The sequence below is a fragment of the Anolis carolinensis genome, chromosome 6, assembly GCF_035594765.1.
Source record: "Anolis carolinensis isolate JA03-04 chromosome 6, rAnoCar3.1.pri, whole genome shotgun sequence".
Classification (NCBI taxonomy): domain Eukaryota; kingdom Metazoa; phylum Chordata; class Lepidosauria; order Squamata; family Dactyloidae; genus Anolis; species Anolis carolinensis.
Genome location: NC_085846.1, coordinates 95,056,597 through 95,081,191, shown reverse-complemented (window position 1 = coordinate 95,081,191; position 24,595 = coordinate 95,056,597). Strand labels below are relative to the sequence as shown.

At 40.9% G+C, this 24,595-nt stretch overlaps 1 protein-coding gene across 2 annotated transcripts in view; it reads right to left on the bottom strand.

Annotated features, from left to right (window-relative positions):
• The window catches only part of steap4 (STEAP4 metalloreductase), a 29,047-nt gene extending 23,233 nt beyond the window's left edge, over positions 1-5,814 (bottom strand). Inside the window, exon 1 of one of the 2 annotated variants that reach the window (XM_003222096.4) lies at positions 5,600-5,814. The gene's annotated coding sequence lies outside the window, so the exon portion shown is untranslated. The remainder of the gene's footprint in view (positions 1-5,599) is intronic. The other variant, XM_008112490.3, reaches the window with a different exon arrangement.
• Between the last annotated feature and the right edge of the window lie 18,781 nt (positions 5,815-24,595).

The following is a 24,595-nucleotide window of genomic DNA, read 5'->3' as shown; positions in this document are numbered from 1 at the left end:
GTAAACTGGATTTATGATCTTGTAATTTTTGAATTTATGATTACTATAGTTAATGACTGAATGTGACTCAGGGATCTAATCATTAAGGCTGAATCTACACGAGGACTGTATCCCAGCTCCTCTGTGTAGTATCCCTGTCCCGGCTTTACTGTCATCTGGTTTAATCCAAACTGAAATTTATTAGGAAATTTATTTATACAGGATCTCCATTACATAGCAGCCATATCAATGTAAGGGGATGTTTCTACTATGTGCCTACATTTGCTACATTGGATTACATTTTGTCACACTACCACAGCAGCTGCATTAAAAAAACCTTGTGATGCATTTGGATGTTCACATATTTGCTTGCTGAAATAGCCTTTTTGTGTTTCATGTTGTTTTGATTGCCTTCCTGTTCTTTTAAAAAGTGAAGCTGGTGGGGTGAAGTGCCAATTTGAAAATGTCCTCAATTATATCATATGTATGCAAAGGTTTGCATGCAAACACCAAACCCTCCACTCTGAAAATTTGACACTACCTTTTCCAGATACTGTCACAGGAGCAATCAGGTGAACTAAGTGACCACCTGACCTAGGTGATCATTCATCAACTTGGCCTCATCCAAATTTTTGGAGTCAATTTTATGACTAAAATTTCTAGACTTATACACAAATATATAACAGTATGAGGTTTGGGGGTGTCATTTGTCATAGTAGCTGTCTGGCATGTCTGACAGTTACATGTCATGACATATTTGACAATGTCTGACAATGCAGGATCTGACATCATGTCTGACAATGCAGGATATCAGCCAATATATTTGGGGAAGGACAAAATGTACATGTGTTAAGTTGAGCATTGTGCAATTATAAACCCCATCTATGGATTCTCAAAACCCCAAATATTTCCTTTGTTGATATTATTACCCCTCTCCAAATTGCTAGAGTTGATAGAACAGTGCTAAATGGACTGTTCCATTTAGAAGTTTAAAACTGGTGTGACCTCCTGCTGAGTCTGGTTCATTCAGCCCATTTCCATTCCCATTAATAATGATCTCGGAATATATTTACACTAGCACCATGGTTCTCAAATTTTGATTCTTCAAATGTTGTGGACTTCAGTTTTGTGGTCCGTGTCTGATGACCAAACTGGCTGGATCTTTGTTGGAGCTGAGGTCTGAAACAATGGAACAACTTGAATTTGAGAACTGTAGTTGGCCCTCCACATTTGTGGGTTTCATTTCTGCAGGTTTGATTTATGTTTTTTCTCTAGGAATCTCTAGAGAATTCACCATAAAGCTCTGGTGAAGCATCCCATTTCTCTGGGCTACTGGGGAAGAAAGAGGGAGCAGAGGGGCAAATTTGTCATCCGACATGTAACTCCCTCTCGGCGGTGCTTTCCCCATCATTGCAGGGAGGCCCTGTGCTATCCCCATTGGAGCCAGCACAACATGGGAAGCCTGCCTTGTTGAGAGGAAAGTATCTGGTGACATTTTCCCCCCGTTGGAGGAGGGGCTTCCACAGGAAGCTCCCTTTTGTTTTATGATGGACAGCAAGCCCACCAGTCCCCCAAATGGGGTGGAAGTGTCCTAGGATGCTAGAATCACCCCATCTGATGAGGTGGTATGTTCTCCAGCACAACTCTGTGGTCAACTTCCAGAAGACATTCACCATAGATTTGTCCTGCAGAACCTGAAGATTTTTTAGAAAAAATATTTCTGTAGGCATTTGAAGGTCCTCCAGCATGATTTGATAGAGGACCTAGAGATTCCTAGAGAGATGTTCTCTCAGGTAAAAAAAACAAACTCCTTTGCCTCTAACTTCCACAAAAATGGACAGTTACTGTCCTGATTTAATACAGTTTCTTAGATCTGGTAAGAGAATTTGAAATATTTTATCTAACAGCCAATCCCAGGTTTCTGTAGGATGGAAGCATAAGAGTTAAAGTTGAATAATTAATGTCTTTAATACCCCATTAAAGTGTGCACTGTAGACACTCTTACTCTGGTGTAAGTCCACATTCAGCAGCCCAACTAGTTTCCCAAACTATGAATGTCAGCAACTGAAACTTGCATAAAGGTATGACCTGTATCACTTTATCACACGACTTTCAGCAGCCCAGTATACACGTATGTGCATCTTTCAACAGCCTCACTGGAAGGTAATCACGAGAGTTTTTGCCCAGTAGTTTAAGGCAGTCTTATTTCAATGGGGATTGTAATGTGAATGTCAAACGTACCTTTGCCGAAATGCTCATTGAAATGGCTTAGAGCTCTCCTCCACTGTTTCTCAGACAAAAACAATTATTTACATATATAGCACAAGAGGGGCTCAATATAAGCCTCAGAGTTAGAAATAATGTCTTCCAACTTCACAGAAATCATAGATTATTTCAGCATTCTGACCAGAGAAGTGCATCATATGTCTTTCAAAGTACTGAGATCTGAAAAAACCACTTAACCATGAAGAAGTAGTTTTGCAAAAATGTCTCTGGTCTTGTGCTCTTTTGATTTATTAAGGATTTTTATTTTATCATATAATAAGACAATACTGAATGTTCCTTGAGATTCCATTGTAATATTTTTGTATGCAACTGGAATTTGTGCAGTGTTACTGTATGAGACTACTTTATATCACCATTTATCAACCAATCTATGAGCCTGGAAGGTCATTTCCCTCTCTTTCCCTTCTTAAAAATAATGTCACAGCATCAACTTTCTAAAAAAATTATACCATTTAAAAATTGCAACCATCTGAAAAATATATCTGTAGGTTAACAGTGGGAGCCCCCAATGGCACAGCAGGCTAAACTGCTGAGCTGCTGAACTTGCTGATCGAAAGGTTGGCGGTTTGAATCCAGGGAGTGGGGTGAGCTCCATCATTAGCCCCAGTTTCTACTAACCTAGCCATTCAAAAACATGCAAATGTGAGTAGATAAATAGGTACCGCTTTGGCGGGAAGGTAGCAATGCTCCATGCAGTCATGCTAAGCCGGCTTTTCAGCTTAGCACCAACACCCAGAGTCGGACATGACTAGACTTAATGTCGGGGGGAAACCTTTACCTTTACCTTTTTAGGCATTTCTTACAGACTAGAGGTTTACACAGATTTTTTCAAATATGAGATTTTCCAAAGAGGTGAGATGGAATATTTTCAACAGTGTTAAATAAAATGGAACGACTGTAAGGAAAAGAATTAACACTCATCTGTCAGGTAGAGGCATTACAACTGGTGCCTGCTAATATCAGGAGCTGTGCAGGGGAATATCCACACTAGATATTTATAGCAATTCCATCCCAATTCTATGGGATTCCGGAATTTGCAATTAAAGGAGATGCTTAGAATTCTCTACTATGGAGCTCTCATTCCCTTCCCTAAATGTAGAGCTTTTGGGGAAAAGCTTTTGCAGTTTGTAGCTGTGAGTATTCATCAGTGGGACTAGTTTTCTTTTGAATATGTGCTTATGAATATAAGGAACCGTATGAAATATAGTTGAATCTTCAAGGTGAATTTTTTTTCATTTGCAGAGTGAAATAAGTCTCATGACTTTTGACAAGGCAGTTTGTGTGTATTTTGTGTGTGTGTATACACACATATGTAAAAAAAAAATGGATTTTCTTGTTCAAAAATTTTCAGCATTTTCCTATGATGATTTTTATTTTACTTTTAAAACACCTAAGTGAAATGAGCCGGATGGGAAATTTGTGGAGCTGGTCACAAAAGTCATTTTTCCATGCTCTGGATAGAACTTGATCATACCACAGAATGGGAGCCATACAATGGCATTAAAATGAATATTGTGTAGTGGAGTGTAATATGATCTGTTCCACTATTGAAAACCTATCAGAAATGGTAGCTAAGTGTTTGCCTACTACTCTATTTCTGTGACTATGTTGGCTTGTTTAATGGGGAAATGTATCTTTCAGAAAAAACATTCCTATGACTTCAGATCTGATTAATTGTAGTGGAAATCAGGAAAACCTATATTTTAAATGGTTTTTTTTTCTAAGTTAATTTCATCAGTGCTACCGGAAATATTTCCCAGAATAGTCTAACACAGCGGTCTTTGAATCCTAGCTATTGTTGGTTTAGGCTGCTGTCCAATCTCTGTGCCCACTTGTCTGGGAGCAAAGCCATTCAGGACAAAACAACCAATCTCAGTAAACATATATAAAGCTAGGCTAACCTAAAGGCATACAAAATTGATGTGTTTGTGTCTGTTCAGATAGATAACTCATGCACTGGATGAATGTATGAAGACTAGCTCGCATCCTGTTGAGAATTTCCAACTAAATATATTCAGCCAGGTAGGCCCCAATGGGTCTGTTCTAGCCAGGACTAGCAGCAGGGTTTTGACCAAGAGGCATAGGGCTGTTAAGGCTATCCCTGGTTATGACCATCCACACACTTGGCCAGTTTGAGAAGGAGCTACTCCTTCATCCAAAGGGAATCTGGCTATCCATATTTTGGAAGAAACTTCTGAACACAAGAAAGGAACATCTGAGCTTCCCCCTGCAGTTGAACCTTCTTATATTGATTATGATAAATAATATTTTCCACCCATGGCATAGTAAAGGTAAAGGTTTTCCCCTGACATTAAGTCTAGTTGAGTCCGACTCTGGGGTGTGGTGCTCATCTCCATTTCTAAGCCGAAGAGCTGGCGATGTCCGTAGACACCTCCAAGGTCATGTGGCCAGCATGACTGGATGGAGTGCCGTTACCTTCCCGCCAGAGCGATACCTATCGATCTGCTCACTCTGCATGTTTTCGAACTGCTAGATGCTGGGGCTAACAATGGGAGCTCACCCCGCTTCCCAGATTCAAACTGCCAACCTTTTGGTCAGCAAGTTCAGCAGCTCAGTGGTTAAACCCACTGTGCTACTGAGGGTCACATCATAATTTGCTTTTACCTTTAGTGGGTAAAAGAGATACATGCTGAATACATTACAAACCTGGTACTAAATTCTAGAATAGGTGAATATCCAGTATTTGCCTCAATCTCCTCATTGAGAACCAGTGTGATGTATTGCATTGAATGTTGGACTACGACACTGGATTCAAATCTTTGCTTAGCTATGGAAACCCATTATCTGACTTGAGGCAAACCACACTCATCCACTAAGAAAGGCAAAGACAATTCCCCTCTGAGCAAATCCTGCCAAGAAAACCTTATGATAGGTTGCTTTAGGATTGCCTTAAGTCAGAAATAACTTCAAGTGGGGAAAAATCTCCTCCCAGTATTGGAGAAGGGCCCTTAATAGAGTAACCTCATGTCTATAAAAAAAGTATGCCATGATTGAAAACTTATGCCATGATTGATTTATGAGTCTTTAAGATTCCATTAGACAGTTGTCAGTGCATACCTGTATGACTTTGAGCCCAGCCTTCCTATTGTCTATTTCCAAATTTTCAACATGCTATTGAAATCCGCCACCCTTTTTGCATTCCTACCACTGGAAGGAAAGTAAAAAAGTATTTGCAGCAACTGCAGTGTATTATGTCAGCACAACACAGACTAACTTGAAAAAAGTATATGTTTCTAAAAATTACATTCAATTGCTAGTGGAGGCATTCTGGGAAGCATAGCAAACTTCTTCGTTTCAAAAAGCTGAAACTTACCTTGCCCACACTTCAATGTGTGCTTGTTTTTTCTTCCCTCTCAGAGCCTGAGGAGAGCTACAGCTTCAACAGCATCTGCCTGGAGAAATTATGGAAGCTTCCTTTTTCCTCAGGACAAAATGGGGAAGAGTTTGCATACTCCTGGACATTTATCGGCTGGACAGCAGAGGCAGAAAAGGGAGGGGAGAGGAGGGAAGATCTAACATTTTGCAAGGCGTGTGTACACTGAGAGCAGAGACGCGATTTCCCAACAAGAGCCACGGGGAAAATCCCTGACTTGATATTTGGCAGGGTGAGGTTCAGTCGTGGCTACTTTCATTCTCATTCTTGTGGCTCCTTGCCATCTCCTTCTTCTGTCTATTCATTTTATTATTTCTATTTTTCACAATGCAATGAGATGGCTGGTAGTTACAGGAACAATACTTGCCTGTATTTTAGATTTCGTGAGTGAATTCCTGGTGCCTGTTGATTAGTTATGTAATACTATTTTCTGTAAGAAGCCCAGGGAGGAAGTACGAGAAATCCTTAGAATGTGCTCTTTAGCTACCACTATTCACTTTTCCACATAATCACCAGACAATTGGATACATTTCTGCCAATGATGAACAAGTTTTCTGAAGCTATCATGGAAGAAGTCGACACTCTGTTTCTGCAACCAGCGTCTCACAGTACCCATCGTGTACAGATCTTCCAATAGCCAAGCAAAGCAATAATGTGACCCACACGTTCTTGTGGAATGCCGATTATGCTTGAAATTTCTCTCTGAGCGATACGACGATCGTCCTGAATCAATCTGTCAACCTTTAGCTTGTGAAACTCAGTGGTTGCTGTCACAGGACGTCCAACTCTTTGTTTGTCACACAAGTCAGACGTTCCCACCTCAACATCTTTAAACTCACTCGCCCAACAACACACAGTACTCACATCAACACAACCACCATAAACAGCTTGCATTCTCTGATGAATCTCCTTTGGGCTGACCGGTGACACCTTCTGCTGTCAAGAATTCAATGACTGCACGTTGCTTAAGTTGCATTGACCGACCGTCTGCGCAGGGTTCCATACTTTTCACTTTAACAAGACAACCATTCAATGCTAAGGCTTCCCGCCAAATGGAACTGTAGAGGAGAGTCTACTGAACAAGCCAGTTCCTGCCGCATACTAGTACTGCCATCTGTTGAGGGGTTATGAAGGTGGAGGCATTACTTTTCATTCAACCCTCGTATATCACATTGTTTCCTATTCCTATGAGGTAGGTTAATGCAAGAGACTATGAATGACCAACAACACATCCAGTCAACTCTGTGGGTCAATGGAGATATGACTCTGAGTCCTCATGGTTATAAATTAACAAGTGGGCTTCTATTCTGTTATTCATGACACTGTCACAAATTCTTCCCTGTTTTTTAAAAGATGGATATAGTATAAAAAGTAGGTATTTAAAAAAAAACATTCCTGCTTAATTACAGTCCCGTTCGTAGTACCACTATGAGGACAAGGAATTGCTCCCCTTCTTCTTCTTGTTTACATGGGCAGCCCATTCTGATGTCAGCAGAGGTGCCTACAATAGCCAGAGCTCTAATGGAGCTCCATAGGAGTGGCAATGGGCCACAGGGTGCATCTACACTGAATCTATAGCTGTTGCTATAACAAGAGCAGGAGGGGAAAAGTAAAGTTATCTGTTCAGCACCACTCGAGATCAGGACTCCTTTCCACCTCTGGACGCTGGCGGTCAAACTATCCTGGGGCTTATCTGAAAACTGGCACTTTGGATTGGCCCCAGGAAAAAGTGTCCATGTAGAACTGCCCACTGAAGTAAGGTGTGCACCACCCTAGAAGAGCAAAAGTGCTCCCCAGTTATGTAAATAATAGCTCCAGAATTGGCGCAAACCAGGGCCAGGCTTTAGCACAGCAGGTTAATATCCAAGCTGCAATAATCTTACCAACCAGAAGGTTGAGAGTTCAAAGCCCGGGTCAGGGTGAGCTCCTGACCTTTAGCCCAGCTTCTGCCTACCTCACAGTTCAAAATCAAATGTGGGTAGATAAATAGAAACTGCATTAAAAGTGGGGAGTATTTATTTAGGCTCGGCATTTGGATCAGAAAAAAGGAGGAAGTTTACAAACAAAGAAAGGTCTCAGCAAGGAGATGGAGCAACAGCACCCCCAGGTGGCGGGAACCGAGGACAGCCTCCAAAGATGCCGAAAGATGGGAAAGCTGATATACCTCTACTGTCTGTCTTTTCATTGTTATAACTGGCATTGAATGTTTGCCATATATGTCTTCTGTGATCCGCTCTGAGTCCCCTTCGGGGTGAGAAGGGCAGAATAAAAATGCTGTAAATAAAGTAAATAAACCTTTCGGATCCAAGCCCACCTGGTGTACAGTAGATGAACCATCAGAAACAAGAATCTTTTTACCCTCTGATCTTCTATTGTTCTGCCTGGATGGTTCCACCAGCATTGCTTATCTGAAATATTGGTGACACCATTTAAAAGCATTGGAAGATGGTTAGCCTTCCATCTTTTGGTGCATAATAAACTAAACGTAGAAGGTGTTCATTCCTAAACAGGAGAAAGGAGGTCATATTCCTCGAAGATAAATTGATCTGAAAAGCTTTTTGGCTGCCAAACCAGCATTGGACACCCCCTTCCCCCCCCTTTTCTATGTCAAAGAAGGCTAGCTGAGCAATTATCTGTTCATGCAGATAGAATCTCTGCCTTAATTTTTCTATCTCACTGAAGGCTATTTATATTGTGGAATGTTGTAGTGGTTGATTAATTGCCTGTCTGCTAACTGATTAATTAATGACAATTAAATGTATATTACCAAAACATCAATACCGATATTTTTGATATATTAAAAAGAAATCTAACTCTCTGTGTTTACACTTTTTAATGAACAAATTCTACCCGTCAGTTTTAGTGCAAGAGGCTATCTTTCATCATTTCCCCCTTTTTGCAGTTAGACTAATAAATGAAATATAAAATAACCTCAAAAGCTGAAACTGCTTTTCTTGTAGCCTCATGGATTCATATTTACCACCACTAATTAAAATGTATGCCCTCTGATGAATCTACTAAAGCTTTGGTTAATCGTGTACTGATTAAAGCTTGAAGCTGTAAAAGAAAAGTGTTTTATAATATAAAAAATAAATCTTTACAAATAGTTCCAAATGTCATTTAGGCATTGAGAGATTTATGGTTTGAACAGTTAGGTTACTGTAAAACTTCAATACAATTGAACTAACTGAAAGTAAATAAAAAAGATGGATTATATAAAGCTACACCACATCCCCCCTGCTGCAACTTAACAGGGATATAGACTATTGCTGGTCTGAATCTTATTGTTAATTCCATTTAGAATAAGGCTATTAAATCAAGGAGAGTTACATACATGTTGACTTAACATTCCACAATAAGTATTTCACAGATGGAAACTGGGATTGATGTAGCCAAACAGGTCAGTGTGTGGTCACGATAGCAAAAGTTATGAGTGAGGAAGAATATGCAAGCTTGGAGAGTCTACAGTAGTTTGCTTTTGCCTGAGCCTGTTGCAGCATTTCTCAACCTGGGGGTCAGGACCTCTGGGAGGGTCAGAGAAGTCACCGAAGACCATCAGAAAACACATATTTCTGATGTTCTTAGGAACCCCTTTGGCAGAGAAGGCTGAAAATCCCTTCGCCTGTTCTTCCTTTTTGGAAAAAGACAGCGAATCCTCGCACCAAAAGCCCAATTCGCCCAATTCTTTCATTGGTGGGGTTCAAGGGGCTCTTTGATTGTAGGTGAACTATAATTCCCAGCAACTAGAACGTCTAAATGTCAAAGTCTATTTTTCCCAAATTCCACCAGTCTTTACATTTGGGCATATTGAATATTCGTGCCAAGTTTGGTCCAGATCCATTATTGTTTGAGTCCACAGTGCTCTTTGGATGTAGGTGAACTACAACTCCTAAACCCAAGGTCAATGCCCACCAAGCCCTTCCAGTATTTTCTGTTGGTCATGGGAGTTCTGTGTGCCAAGTTTGATTCAATTCCATTGTTGGTGGATGGTTGTAGGTTAACTATAAATCCCAGCGACTACAACTCCCAAATGACAAAATCATTCCCACCCCCAACCCCACTAGAATTCAGATTTGGGCATATCAGGTATTTGTGCCCAGTTTGGTCCAGTGAATGAAAATACATCCTGCATATTAGATATTTACATTATGATTCATAATAGTAGCAAAATTACAGTAAAATAGTTTTATGGTTGGGGGTCACCACAACATGGGGAACTGTATTAAGGAAGGTTGAGAACCACTGGCCTATTGGGACTACTTCCAGCTCAAGTATAGGGTTCAATATTTTCCGCAGTTTCAGGTATCCATGGAGGGATGTCTTGGAATGGATTCCCTCTGGACACAGAGGTCGTACTGTGTACATAGTTATGTAATGTTACAGATCACATAGGATTCTGACATCTGTTTTTGACATTTTAATGTGGCCATTTATTGTATGTGTCTGTTCTTATTGTCAGCCACTTGAGCCTCATTTATGGGAGGGAGAAGGCATGTAATAAAATACATTTTTAAAATGACGAATACTCTGCTAACAAAACAAAACAGAAAATATTGTTCCTGGATACTCTATTTACTTAGGGTATCTTGTGTATCAAAAATATGAATTTGATGCTGTGAAGGTTTGGCTGCTCAACAAGTACATTGAGACCCTTTGGATTGATTGCCTTTGCTATTAGGGTTACCTAGAGTTTAAGGTTGAATGCTATACTTTCACTGTTTTCATTGAAAGTGATTTAAAAACAGTTGGGAGAACCAAGCCAAGAGCACAATTAAAAATGATAATATACAGACAGACAGCATATGCTAAGTGTTAAGGAACAGTTAGTACTTTAGAAAAGAAGGGAAAACATATCTGGGCATCAAACTGCCTCAGGAATTGAAATGGCAAATACTGTTTGAATTACAGTATGTTATAGCTCCCCTTTGAGGAGCTGAAGCTAGCCATTCGAAGACTGAAAGCCCCCTCTTCTCATTGCTGTTCAGTTCAAATTCTTAAATGTTCAGTGAGATCTCTCTGTAGGTAGGGCAGGGAGGCAACATAATTTGAACCATATACTGTAAGATGATCTCTCCCTATTACCTCTGTTCAAGGCCAGATGTACCCTTAGGTTGAGCGAGGCAGCTATCCCAAGGAGCAGATGCCGGTGGGTGGAAAGCAGCAGCAGATGTTTTTTAAATTCACAATCTAAATGGAGCTAAATTCTTTCCAAGACTAGTCAAGGCTGCCAGATGTTGCAGGACAGAAATGTGTGCCTCTCCACATTCCCTATACCCTGTTTCCCCTAAAATAAGACATCCCCAGAAAATAAGACCTAGCAGAGGTTTTGCTGAATTGCTAAATATAAAGCCTCCCCCAAAAGTAAGACCTAGCAAAGTTTTTGTTTGGAAGCATGCCCACCAAACAGAACACCAGAGCATGCAGGATCGGTAAATGTACGTACCATAAAGTGTTGCACATGGAAATATTGGTAGTAACAAGAAATTCTTGATAGGATTCATAGTTTGTCTGGTTATGCTGGTTTATGATGACAACTACTGTACAGTATATAATAAATGTTCATTTTTTTTGTTCAACAATAAATGTGAATTCTTCTTCATGGAAAAATAAGACATCCCCTGAAAATAAGACCTAGAGCATCTTTAGGAGAAAAAATTAATATAAGACACTGTCTTATTTTCGGGGAAACACGGTAGGTGCTGTGGGAGTCCACCACTTCTGGACTATCTGTCCTTAAGACTTTTATATATGTAGTGCCTCCCATATGCCTCCCATATGGGAACTGGTGGCTCTCATATCTGGGGACGGTACTCTGCTCTGGATTTTAGGCTGGATTTCAAAGGAACTGAACCTTATCCCTGCAATTCAATGAAATTGTATTGAAATTTGGATATTTTAAAATTGATACTAAATCAAGGAATATATTCATTGCAGTATAAACCCTGAGATCATTATCTACCATTGGGCTGCCTCTGCCTCTGCCTATTAGGAATATATTCATAACCTGTTAGGATTATGATACCAATATGGTTAGATATTGGTGAAGAGTAGCAAAACTAGCCAGCCTCCCTTTCTCTTTAAAGAGTCATGCGCTTAAAATAAGCATCAGAGACATCAAAAGTAAAATAGCAAAAATATGTTTACTCACAATCTTGTATGATGATGGTCATACAGGTAAAAACATCTTAGTTCCAAAAGAATACAGTTCAGGATACTACATATCTCTTAACAAAGAAGTCACGTCAGCATGGCATGGTCAAGAAACCAGGAAGAGCAGAGAGAGAGGGAACAGGAAGAGAGTCTCCCCCTTTTATGCCCCAAATTCTAAAGGTGTACATCACTTCCTGTGTGTCCCCAGAAAGGATACTCCCCTTTTTTCACTTCACATGCGCAACCCTTAAAATGGTGCCATCAGCTTTGAAATGCAGCTTGGCTCGGGTTACTAAGCAACAAACAAAACTAACTGCATAAACCATCCCACATTGAAAATGCATGCATGATTGCTTAGATAACCCAACACTGTCTTTGCACAGAATGTGATTGTAGACTCTGGGTGCATCTACACTGTTGAATGAATGCAGTTTGACACCACTTGAACTGCCATGGCTTAATGCTATGGAATCCTGGGAATATTAGTTTTACAAGGTCTTTAGAACTTCTCTATCAAAGAGTGCTGGTGTCTCGTCAAGCTAAAACTCCCAGGATTGAATAGTATCGAGCCATGGCAGTTCAAGTATTAGTAAACTGCATTAATTCTATAGTGTATAGGTACCCTAGGTCATCCAACATCCTGGAGCTCTTATGCTGAAATATGATCTTATTCTGTAGTAATTCTCCTGTCTTTTGAGACAAAAACAGTTGTTGTTCATTCCATTACAGTGTCTGCTTCACCAAGCACTAAAACTTATGTCAAACTGAATGCTTGACTGAAGCTACATTTCTGTCTAAAGCCTATGGAGACTTCATTATGAAATAGCAAGCCAGTGGAAGTATAGGAATTATATAGTGTGTTAGACCTGAACTTTGAAGATGTGATGAACAGCTTACTAAGACTAGATCCACACTGCCCTTTATCCCAGGATCTGATCCCAGATTATTTTCTTATCCCAGATTATCTGGCAGTGTATACTCATATAATCCAGTTTAAAGGAGATAATCTGGGATCAGATCCTGGCAAATAGGGCAGTGTAGATCCAGCCTCACAGGGACTTCCAGTGAGGCTGGATCATAAGAATTACTGAGCCAGCACTAAGATTGGTTAGGTTGGATGTGGGCTCTAGAGACCTAGTCTTCTGAGATATGGCTTTTATCCCATGGATTTCTTCCTTGAATCAAAAATAGCAATGTGGCTCCTTCTGTGATGACTCTTAAAAAGCTTTTGAAATTGACAATATGACCCCCAAATCCATGCGGGATAGATATTCCTGGATTTTCTGAGGAAATGCAAAACTTTGTGAACCTTACTGAAATGAACCACTTCAACTGGAAAAATACCATAGATTCATACTGGAGGACCTAGAAAATATAAAGAAAGGGTATTTCTAAATCCTTAATCTCCATCAGAAGCATATCATAAAACTGATGGAAGACCTATGAAATGTCTAGGAATAACATTTTTCATTGTTCCTCTATAGTCAGTTCTCTCAGTGACATGCCATAGAATTACACTGGATGATCTTAAAAATGCTCAGAAAGAACATTTTGGACTCAGGTAAGTATTGTAAAACTGTGTATACCAGTTCTGCAGATATGGGAGTCATCTGGTATTTTTTTTCTCTCAGGACCTTATCCACCAGCGAGAGGAAAGTGGAGGGAATCATCTTACCCCATTCTCTCTCATCTTTCCCCATCTTCTGAGATGGCCAGCCATTCCACATTCTTTCTATGCCATGCTCTGTCTTTTCCCTACTTTCTGTCACTTTTTCTCATTTATAGTCAGCTAACACCCAACTCCTGAAGATGGCTTTTGAGCTCCGTTTCCATGCATTGTGGAAACGGAGCTCCACGGAGTCCCACCAGAGGTGCCCTTATGTCATTTGGACTCCTTCATTTCCAAAGAGCATGGAAATAGAGCCTAGAACCTGTGGGATGAAGTCCTCAGTCCTTTCACTGGAACATTTTGTCCTGGTGTTTGGTGTTTGTTTAAAAAAAGTTAAACTCAGTGGCAGAGATCCAATGGAAGAACTGGCAAGACATGAAGCTTTACCAGCATATTCACATTGTGCTTCCCTGAGTATGCAATGCCATTTGACAGCACCAGCTAATAGTTCACTTCTGTTTTCTTTTTTATTTTGAAGCTATGTTTTCACATTTCTTCTATCTAGAGGCTTTATTTTTTTATATTTTAAGGTCATTCTGGACCAAAGGGAAATATAAATCTTGGTATTCTCTCCCTGTTTCATAGCCTCAATTTGGCAGGAAAAGTCTTGACCAAGGCAGGGCCTTCTTGATGTCCGATCCCCCATTTTGGATCTCCCTTCCTAGAGAGACTCCACTGGCACCTTCCATGGTGCCCTTTGGGTGGTAGGTAAAGGTTTATTTGTTTGGGCAGGTCTATGGGAGTTCCCAAGACCAGCCCAATCAAACAGATTTTTGGGTAGGTCTTTGGGAGTTCCCAAAGACCTGCCCAAACAAACAAACCCTTGTTCACCACCCAATGGATTCCACAGAATGATGTGCTGCACGTATGCATTTGTTAATTTTTAACATCCATGTTATAAAATTGTTTTTAATTCTATTGATAGTTTAATTATATTTAGTTTAATTATATTTTGACATTTCACAGGACAGAGCTAGCAAAGCTTTCTGGGAATTTCTTGCCTAAGAAAATTCTATGAAAATCATGGGTCACCATGAGTCAACAAGTCATTTAAGGACACACACACACACACAGATCGTCTCTAGCTAAAAGGTAGGATGATTAAGAAGACAATGACCATGATGTCATTAGTGAAAACTTAGTATGTCAATGTTTGTTTAAGTTTCATTGACTCAATGACTCCGCTCAACTTGGGACTAACCATTGAATTTAGGTCCATATGCCAAGACTTCAGAGAGAGCATGCAGCACTATTTGTTGCTCTTTCTCGTGCTCCAAAACATATTGAGCCAAAATGTCTTCATCTCTGACATAAATGCTTCATAAATATAACTACAAAATTATCTAGGAGTGCACTCTTTCAGGCTACTAGAAGGAGCAATGGAGGTCATTCTATTGCCACACACTGTTCCAAAAGAAGTATTGGCAAACCGAATAAAAGTTGTCATTCCTGCAGAGAAAAGATGGTGTGTGACAGTTTGTGCGAGATCAGAGATGGAACAGTGTGTCTCAGAACTTATTTAAATGACCAATATTTGGAGTTGTTTTTGGTTTTTATTCTGAGATTAAGCTTTGTTTATATCAAAACATTGCAGAAAATTTCAAGCTGTGTTTCTTGTTGACCATCATGGGCCATTCACGTATTAATATGAAACTGTAGACTCATATAGTAAGGATAGCCCTGCTGTTGTACATAATCCCATAAATATATGAGTTAAACTTTCAACATAAGTTGAAACGAATTCATGAATTACTAACCCTGGACAACTGAGCATGTGGACATATCCTTGATCTTTTCAGATAAATACAACTACCATATTTTTATATCAGAATACAGTAGAGTCTCACTTATCCAACATAAACAGGCCGGCAGAATGTTGGATAAGCGAATATGTTGGATAATAAGGAGGCATTAAGGAAAAGCCTATTAAATATCAAATTAGGTTATGATTTTACAAATTAAGCACCAAAACATCATGTTATACAACAAATTTGACAGAAAAAGTAGTTCAATATGCAGTAATGCTATGTAGTAATTACTGTATTTACGAATTTAGCACCAAAATATCACGATATATTGAAAACATTGACTACAAAAATGCATTGGATAATCCAGAACGTTGGATAAGCGAGTGTTGGATAAGTGAGACTCTACTGTAGCTATTATTTTTGGCCCCATTTAAAGTAGGGATGTCCCACAGTGAGACCTACAGTTTCAAGCACCCATAAGCCATATTGTATTATTTCCAACATTTGTTATGGAAAAGAACTGTGTCCTCACCAAAGGTATTGCCAAGGACTGAGAAATGGCTCTAGTCTTAACCACTGTTCATGGCTTTAGTTACTAATGACTTTAACATTTTCCTTTTTCCAACAACTCTAAAGCTGCCAAGCTCCAATGATTCATCTTTTACCAGTCAATACCAGTAAAAGAAGATGCTAAGACCACAGGAGTTGGGCATAAAATAAATTGACAACGCAAAGTAATTTTTTTACCTTAAGTCACTGTGACTAACTTCTGATTAAACACACATAGCAATTGCACTGCACATGATATAAGACAAGCGTGCCTCCTGTCACTTGTAACTATCTCCATGCAAAATACTGGCCTACTTCATCCTGTTATGAGGATTATGAACCTGACAGCTGGACCCAGCTTTAGTTGTGGAGCAGAGACTATGAAATCAACACGACAAGTAGGCCTTCAGTAATGTCCACATGCCTTATTTCAGTGGAACTACTTTAGTAAGTCAATGTTTGTTTAAGTTTCATTGACTCAATGGCTCTGTTCTACTTGGGACTAACCACTGAATTTATGCAATTTATGGAAGAGTAAGTTTGGCTCTCAACCAGGATCTTCAAAACATTTTGAATATTTGCAGTGTACTGATAAATATTTAAGTGTGTGCATGTGTGTTTAAAATTAATCAATAGCCAGCATGTGTAGTGGTATGAGGGTTGGACTACAACTTTGGAGATCAGGGTTCAATACTCTGCTGTGCCACAAAAAACCATTGGGTGACTTTGGACAAGTCACACACTCTCTGCCCCAGAAAACCCCATGACATGTTAGAGTCAACATATGTTGGAAAAGACTTGGAGGCACACAACAAATCATGGTAGAAATTTCCTTGGAATTGTACACTGACATTTTTCTGTCTCTGCCCATCAGTTTCCCAAGTAGAGCCTGCCAAAAATGTACAACACAGAGAGTCAAAACTTGTGTTTTCATGCACAAGAAATTATTTGTGACTGGAAATTTCATTGGCCATTTAGCTCCTGGGCATTGTGGAGGGCAACATTCTCATGAATATGGCTGACAAAATTGTGTTCTGGTTGAATACGTAACTTCTTAAACATTACATTTCATTACATTTAATTATGATTCATTGCATCATAGCACAAAACTTGTAAAACAGGCAAAGTGTTAAAGTAAAGATGTGCAGTTCATGTCCAGCACAATGTTTTTGTCTTGGGCATTTCTAACCGCTTTAAGCCAGGGACTCATTGCTTTTATTCCATTTCCTGTAACAGATTCTTTTTGAGAACATCTGGTAATGAGCTAAAAACTCACGAGGTGACTGATCCAAGAAAGAAAAAAAGAAAGAAAGAAAGAAAGAAAGAAAGAAAGGAAGGAAGGAAGGAAGGAAGGAAGGAAGGAAGGAAGGAAGGACGGAAGGAAGGAAGGAAGGACAGAAAAGAAATATCTTCTTTGGAAAAGATTACATCCAGAATCTAGCTTTCCTGAAAGATTAATGGGGAAAATCCTAAAAAAAATGACTTATGAAAATAAAAATATTTTTTCAAAAAATAAATGTGAAATAAGCATAAGAATTTTTTTTTAAACCAAAGCCACTATTTGGGAAAAGAAACCACAGAGAGGCATTTCACTTATCTTTTCCCCGGGGGGGGGGGGGGATCCTCCAACAGTTTTTTGACAGGACTCACAGTTAACCATGGCAGCAGGTAGTACAGGTTTACACTTTTTTCCTAAAAGGTTTTGTCGTTGTTGTCACTACTTCTGCTGGAATTGTGCTGGCAATCTGGCTTCCACTTTACATCCTCTCCCCATGTGTGTCTACAAAGGAGTTGAACAGGACGAGGGTATTGCCAACCCTAATAAGAATTCTGCCCTCCCAAGGAGATTCTCCTTTACTCGCTATATTTGTAGCATTGCATTTATTCAAAATTTCAGTGTAAAATTTAGAAATACAGTCTTGGTTTTCAAAGAAAAGGAATAGGCAAAGTTTCTAAAGGAATGAGAACTCAGCCAGTGTAAGAACTCTGGTGCGAACTATTGCACTGGCCAACACATATTTTTGTGCCTCGAAGGTTAGTCCATTTTCTGGGCATATTTGACCTGCTGATTCCAAAAATGGCACCAGTTTTCCCTTATCAGCTCTAGTTTTTGAGATGCAAAACATATGCCATCTACCAGTTGCCATCTGCTTGCCCATAGAAAATAATGATAACCATATCTAAGAAAGTAGAGCTGATGTGGTCTATTCAATGCAATGTTCTAAACCAACACACCAAATAACCCCAGGAATAGGCCTAAAAACCAAGACACCAAGAATTTGCTTTGGTTGGGCTGTATTGTCAATGCTTCACTCTGTGCAGTGCTATACATTTGGGGATTGAAAGAAAAATTCATGAGGGATGGAGTTTATACTTGGCATTTACATTCTATAGATACTCACAACCTCATCAGATGGGCTACTTTGCTTATCGTACACTGATGCTTGTTCTCAAAGGATTCGTTTGTGCTAAATTTTGATGGTAAAATGTGGCATACAGAATCAGTGATATACGTGAGTGTTGAAATAGTTAACAATTCAGGGTAATGCTTTTGAAACAAATGTTACTAGAAAGATTCAGCTGTCATATTTCCCCAGCTCACTACTTGTCTAAATGTTAAGCCTTTTAATTGGACGAAAGAGCACTTCCTCTTCTTACCCACTTCCTGTTGTTTTATTAAGCTCTATCTGACACCATTTCCTAAAAGATGCGCAGTTGTACATAATTAACATCCCTCCTGAGACAGTTTTGAAATTATTTGCTTCTCCTGGCAATGAACGTAGTACTACATTTCCTTTGTTGCCACTCTTCAACTTGAACTCAAAGTCAGAGTTCGAAAAAGTTACCCATTGGGATTGCAGCTTCCTAAGCCCTCCAGTTTAGCTAAATAAGGCACTCAATGAATTGCTAAGATGTGTAGATCTGTTGGGGGTGCTTTGATTGTCTTTTCCTGCCTGGCAGCAGATTGGACTGGATAGCCCTTGTGGTCTCTTCCAACCAGGGCCGGCCCCACTCATGCGGCAGCTGACGCCGCCGCCTCGGGCGCAGGCCCGGGGGGGCGCCGTCAGGCTGGGCGGGAGGCGGGGCACCGCCCTGACGGTGCCCCGCCTCCCGCCCAGTGCGCCCTGGCCCGTCTGGCCTGCTTGAAAAGGCCAGACGGGCGAGCGGGAGTAGCGTGGGAGGCGGGGCCAGCTCTGACGCCGCTCCCCCCCCCCGCCCAGCGTGCCTTGGCCCCGCCTCCCACGCTGCGTGGGAGGCAGGGCCAAGGCACGCTGGGCGGGGGGGGAGCGGCGTCAGAGCTGGCCCCGCCTCCCACGCTACTCCCGCTCGCCCGTCTGGCCTTCCTAGAAGGCCAGAAAGCAGCGGAGGTCCCTCCAGGCCGCGATTGCGGCCTGGAGGGACCTCCGCTGCTTTCTGGCCTGGTAGGAAAGGCCAGACGGGCGAGCGGGAGTAGCGGAGGCGGAGCCAGCTCTGACGCCGCTCCCCCCCGCCCAGCGTGCCTTGGCCCTGCCTCGGGAGGCGGGGCCAAGGCACGCTGGGCGGGGGGGGAGCGGCGTCAGAGCTGGCTCCGCCTCCGCTACTCCCGCTCGCCCGTCTGGCCTTTCCTACCAGGCCAGAAAGCAGCGGAGGTCCCTCCAGGCCGCAATCGCGGCCTGGAGGGACCTCCGCTGCTTTCTGGCCTGCTAGGAAGGCCAGACGGGCGAGTGGGAGTAGCGTGGGAGGCGGGGCCAACTCTGGCCCCGCCCCCCCGCCCAGCGTGCCCTGGCCCCGCCTCCCACGCAGCGTGGGAGGCGGGGCCAGGGCACGCTGGGCGGAGGCGGGGCCAACTGTGGCCCCGCCCCCTCACTAATCGCCATGGCCCCGCCTCCCACGCAGCGTGGGAGGCGGGGCCAGGGCGCGGGAGGCGGGGCCGGTGGCGGGGGCGCTTTTCAGCACCCCCGCTTCCCATTAAAAATTATCTCCGGCCGGCCCTGCTTCCAACTCTATGATTTTAGTAGGACACCAGTGAGAATGACCAATGAATATTGGGCTCTCCTAATGTCAATCACAACTCTCAAGCCAATGCTCTGATGAGAAATTATGCAATGGGTTGAATCATATATCAGTCCCACTACACAGTGGTCCCAATGCACAATATTGACTCTCCTATATATCAATGTAATGGCAGCTCCTTGTTGAATACAATATTGTGAAACTGCTCATTTCTCTGTCTTATAGATACAAGTCCACTTGGAGAGATATGATAAAACAAATAAGACAGGATGAAGCTGAGTTGTGACTCTTGGCACCACCATCCAGCTTGCCACCAACCCCTGACTTTATGCATCATGCCCTTTGGAGACAATGACCCATAATACAAGGATAGGTAAGAGGTGTGCATCAGTGGAACACGTATATTTGCCTATATTATTTATTTATTTATTTACAGTATTTATATTCCGCCCTTCTCACCCCGAAGGGGACTCAGGGTGGATCACATTGTACACATATAAGGCAAACATTCAATGCCATATAACATAGAACAGAGACAGAGACAGACACAGAGGCAATTTAAACCTTCTCCAGCTTCCAGCTTCCTGAGGGTATGCTTGATTCCAGCCACAGGGGGAGCAGCTGCTTCATCATCCACTGTGATGGCACTTCCTCATTCCAACAGCGGCTGGATGATTTTTATGTGTTGTAAATCAGCCTCCCCACATATAAGCGGTACCTAAATTTCCTACTTGATAGATGCAACTATCTTTTGGGTTGCATAGGTCAGCAACGAGCAGGGGCTATATTTTATTTTTAATTGTCGGGTGCTCACCCCGACACGGGCTGGCCTCGAACTCATGAACTTATTGCAGCTGGCTGCTAACCAGCCTGCGCCACAGCCCGGCCCCGTGGAGACTCCTGTAAAGACTTTTTGCATTATCTTTCTTTTTTCAACCTTTTCAATTCCTAGCCCTATTCTGAAATTTACTCAACCTGTGAACATGTGAAATGTTGTTAGCTGATTCTGCTCCGTGTTTACAGTTCAATTTATTTCCTGAACTTGTATACAGAGTCCACTTATTTATAACTGAGGTAAGATAAACAAATAATGTGCTGTAGGTAAAGTAAACTACATGTGTGTTGATCCGCATGCACAAATGTGGTGAGGGAGATAGAGTTTGAGAGAGAACATGCTGTGAAAATCTGCTTTTTGTTGATTGTGTGACTGTCCACGTGACGGAAACATTTGTTATGACTCTATCTTTTAACAGTCTAGTCGGAAGCATTCTGAAATGACACTGTTACACTTGACAAATAAAACCGGCAGTGTTTTACTTCCACTGGCACCAGGAGAAAAGGGGATTATACATGCATGCATTGCTGAGTTCTATATCACTAGCAAAGACGTACAGTTCTCTCAGTATGACTTGCACCTACTTAATTCAACAGATGAACTACTGCATCATAGACTTTACCAGAACCACAATTTTAATAAGAATTATTTTTCATTTTGATTGGATTATAGCTCCTTCAGTGAAATGTATACAAGTATGCACTTTATTTTCCATAGACACGTTTCTTCTGCATAGCATTTTGTGTGTGTGTTCAACACATCTCTGTATTGCAGTGGGCTACCAATCATCCACTTTTAAGAAGGCGCCTTCAGTCTCCTTTGGGAGAGAGGAGGCCGGATATCAATACTGCTACTACTACTGCTGTTACTACCAATAAAATACATCAATAGGACCAATTCAGTAAGTTGTAAACATGTGACCTCCCCAGTGCTTTAAGTATTCTGTTTCATTTGTTTGCCTAAGAATTGCCTAAGAAATGTAGACATATTATAGAAAAGCCAGTTATGTTTGACCACAACTTTCAGAAGTTCTCAGATCATTCAGGGATTCTGGAAGTTATTGTCCATAAAAGTAAGTTTTTCAAGTTCTTATTTAGAGTTAGTGAAGTCTGGTAGATGGATCCCATTCAAGCAGAATAGATGGTGGCTCCTCAATCACAGCTAGGTCTGTTGTTACCAATATATACAGCATCCTGACTGTGTAAGCTCTAGTTACACCAGTCTTTTTTATTTCCAGTTCTACCTGCAATATGCATTTTTGGGATGTTGTATAAGGGAGTAATCTGTACTTTCATAACTTTCATAACTCCCTTGTCTTTGGCAGTGATGTCACTATGCTTAGTGTCACCCAGTGCAGTGATTCATGGTGACAACCCCACGAACCTCCTTCGTTACCACATCAGAAAAACTGAAAAAAGTCAGCAACTGTTAAAAAAACCTACAGGAGGCAATGGAAACAATAGTGCATGCTTGTGGCATATGTAGATGAAACGACTTGATCTGAAACATCATTGTAATTGGATAATATTGAGAGCTCTGACTGGAATACAAGGATAGAAAAAAAAAGCAAATTAACATAGAGTAGAGCCTTGTAATTATATAGACATAGTACAGGTAAGCTAGGCTTATAAAAATGTTTTATGGTTGTATCTAACTACAAAGATAATTTAAAAATAAAAATAAGCAAACTTTTTCTAAAACATTGAACATTTTTTTGGACAATAGCTACCAAGGGCTTGTGAAAAATCCTCAGGCCCCCTTGGCCACTGACTGTCTATGGAGATGTGTTCTGAATGCACAAAGTACCTTCTTCTTCAACTCCTCCCAAATCATAGAATCATAGAGTTGGAAGAGACCTCATGGGCCGTCCAGTCCAACCCCCTGCCAAGAAGCAGGAAAATTGCATTCAAATACCTCAATGTAGAGCTTATACCTGCATATTCCATCAAGAAAATTATTAGCATAGGATGCTGGGTATTGGTGGTACCAGGTCCAATTTTGACCTAGCAGCTGTTTTCTACAGGTACTTAAGTCAGGATCCTAGGTTGACCCTCAAAAGTTCTAGTGTGTCTAAGTTTCCTTGGAACTTTAAGGTTGGTCAGCTCCCTTTAGTCAATATTGGCAACTGGTTTTGCATTTTCTTCAGACCTATTATTTTTTCATGGTTTAAGCCATTGACATGATAAATAAAGGAAAAAATTGGGGCATTGTAAAATATGAATTTCTGGGGGTTGTGGGGTATAAGATGCCTCTGAAGTATTAAGCTGAGTATTTTGTTATTAAATTATGATTCTTTAAGGACTTCAAGAGATGAACCAAAGAAACATTCCACAGAAATACACTGAAGAACTAATTGGGTCCCTTATTTGGTAGAATGAGATATTTGGCAGGAAGGGCTTTATATTTCTTTTTTTGCTGTGGCTTAGCTTGAATTCCTCTAAGTCTATAAGCAATGTTTACCTTTGTTATTGACTTGTGTGTTTGTTGGGAATAAAGTTCTGCTGATGTTTTTGGCTTTATCATGGAGACAAAGTATGTGGATAAAAGCCTACTTTATATATATCCTGAAAGAAGATATTTTGGCAAGCCCAGTGAAATTTTGGCAAGCGAATTTAGCTAAACTTTATTTCCCTTACATTACCACCTAAGCAATGCAGGTTCTGAGAGGATGTGAAGGCTATGATTTGGGAAACTGCTCAGCCTACCTTAATTTGAAACACAAACTGTGTCCTCTCAAAAGAAGCCTTGTTTACACTCTAAAGTTCCAGAGCCCATCTGATCTAAGAAGATCCAGCTCTGGTTAGTACCTTAATGGGTGCTCACCAAGAAACACCAGATACCTTAGGCCATATTTCAGAAGAAAGACCTGGCAAAGCTCCTCAGGAAAGTACTATAAAATGATGAGATTGATCCATACATGAGTACAAGGGTAAAGTGTTCCCCACAAGCTATATGCAGCTTGTGGGGCACCAAGAATGTGGCCTGGGAAGCTCTTTGAAGTGTAAGTTGGCATCTCTTTTCTAGTCATTATACAGAAATTGACTGGATGGGCAGCTGAATTTTGCTGGAACATTGGCAATTAAATTGTACCCCCACTCCTCACCCATATGTGAAGTGGAGGGTTAATATGAAGGGTCCAGAAGGAACAGCATGGCACCCACAACTTTTTTCTTTAGCAGAGATGGAGAGTGGAGAGACTCTATGGAAAAATGGGGAGTCTGTCATTGCTGCCCCTTCCACATCTGTCATCTGAGGTGGTTTTCTCTCTCTGCTTAATGATTGGAATTGCCTATATTATAAGATAACATAAGAACCTTAAGTAAGGTGAGACAATTTATTAGACCAGAATTAACTATCCTGGCTAGCAGGAACTCTCCAAGGTCTGAAGTACTCACTTGTTGCATGTATATCCCAACTTTATTCAATGAACTCAATACTGCATATATTACTTTCTTATTCTTCCTCACTGTAGTCACATAATAATCCTGATCCTGAAAGGAAGCTAATGGTTCAGTGGAGACTAGAACCTGGACCTCCCAAGTCATAGTCCGATTAGACTCTAAGAATTTAATCAGAAGAAAGCAATGATTCAGAGTCAAGGATCATTTTTTCTCTCTCATGGAAACAGGAAATGCTGGAAAATAATGAATCCTATCCAAATTAATCACTTTCTCTAGAGTCACCCTAGAGGATCTAGAAAAATCCTAGAGACATTATTCTCTCAAGGAACTTGCTAAATCCTCTTACTCTATAATAACTTCTTGAGGAAGCGTATCATAGAATTGCCTGGATGACCTAGAAAAAATATTTTGTTAGATGCAAGTAGGTGAAACCATAGGTACTGGTCTTGTGGGCATAGTGGCTGCATTGTAGTGTGCTTTGACACTTGTTTTAAGGTATAATGTTAGTAAATAGCTGAAAGTGCAAAAATGGCATCTAGCTGCTAATATATGTATTAGTCCAAAATATACATATTCATTCAAATCATACTA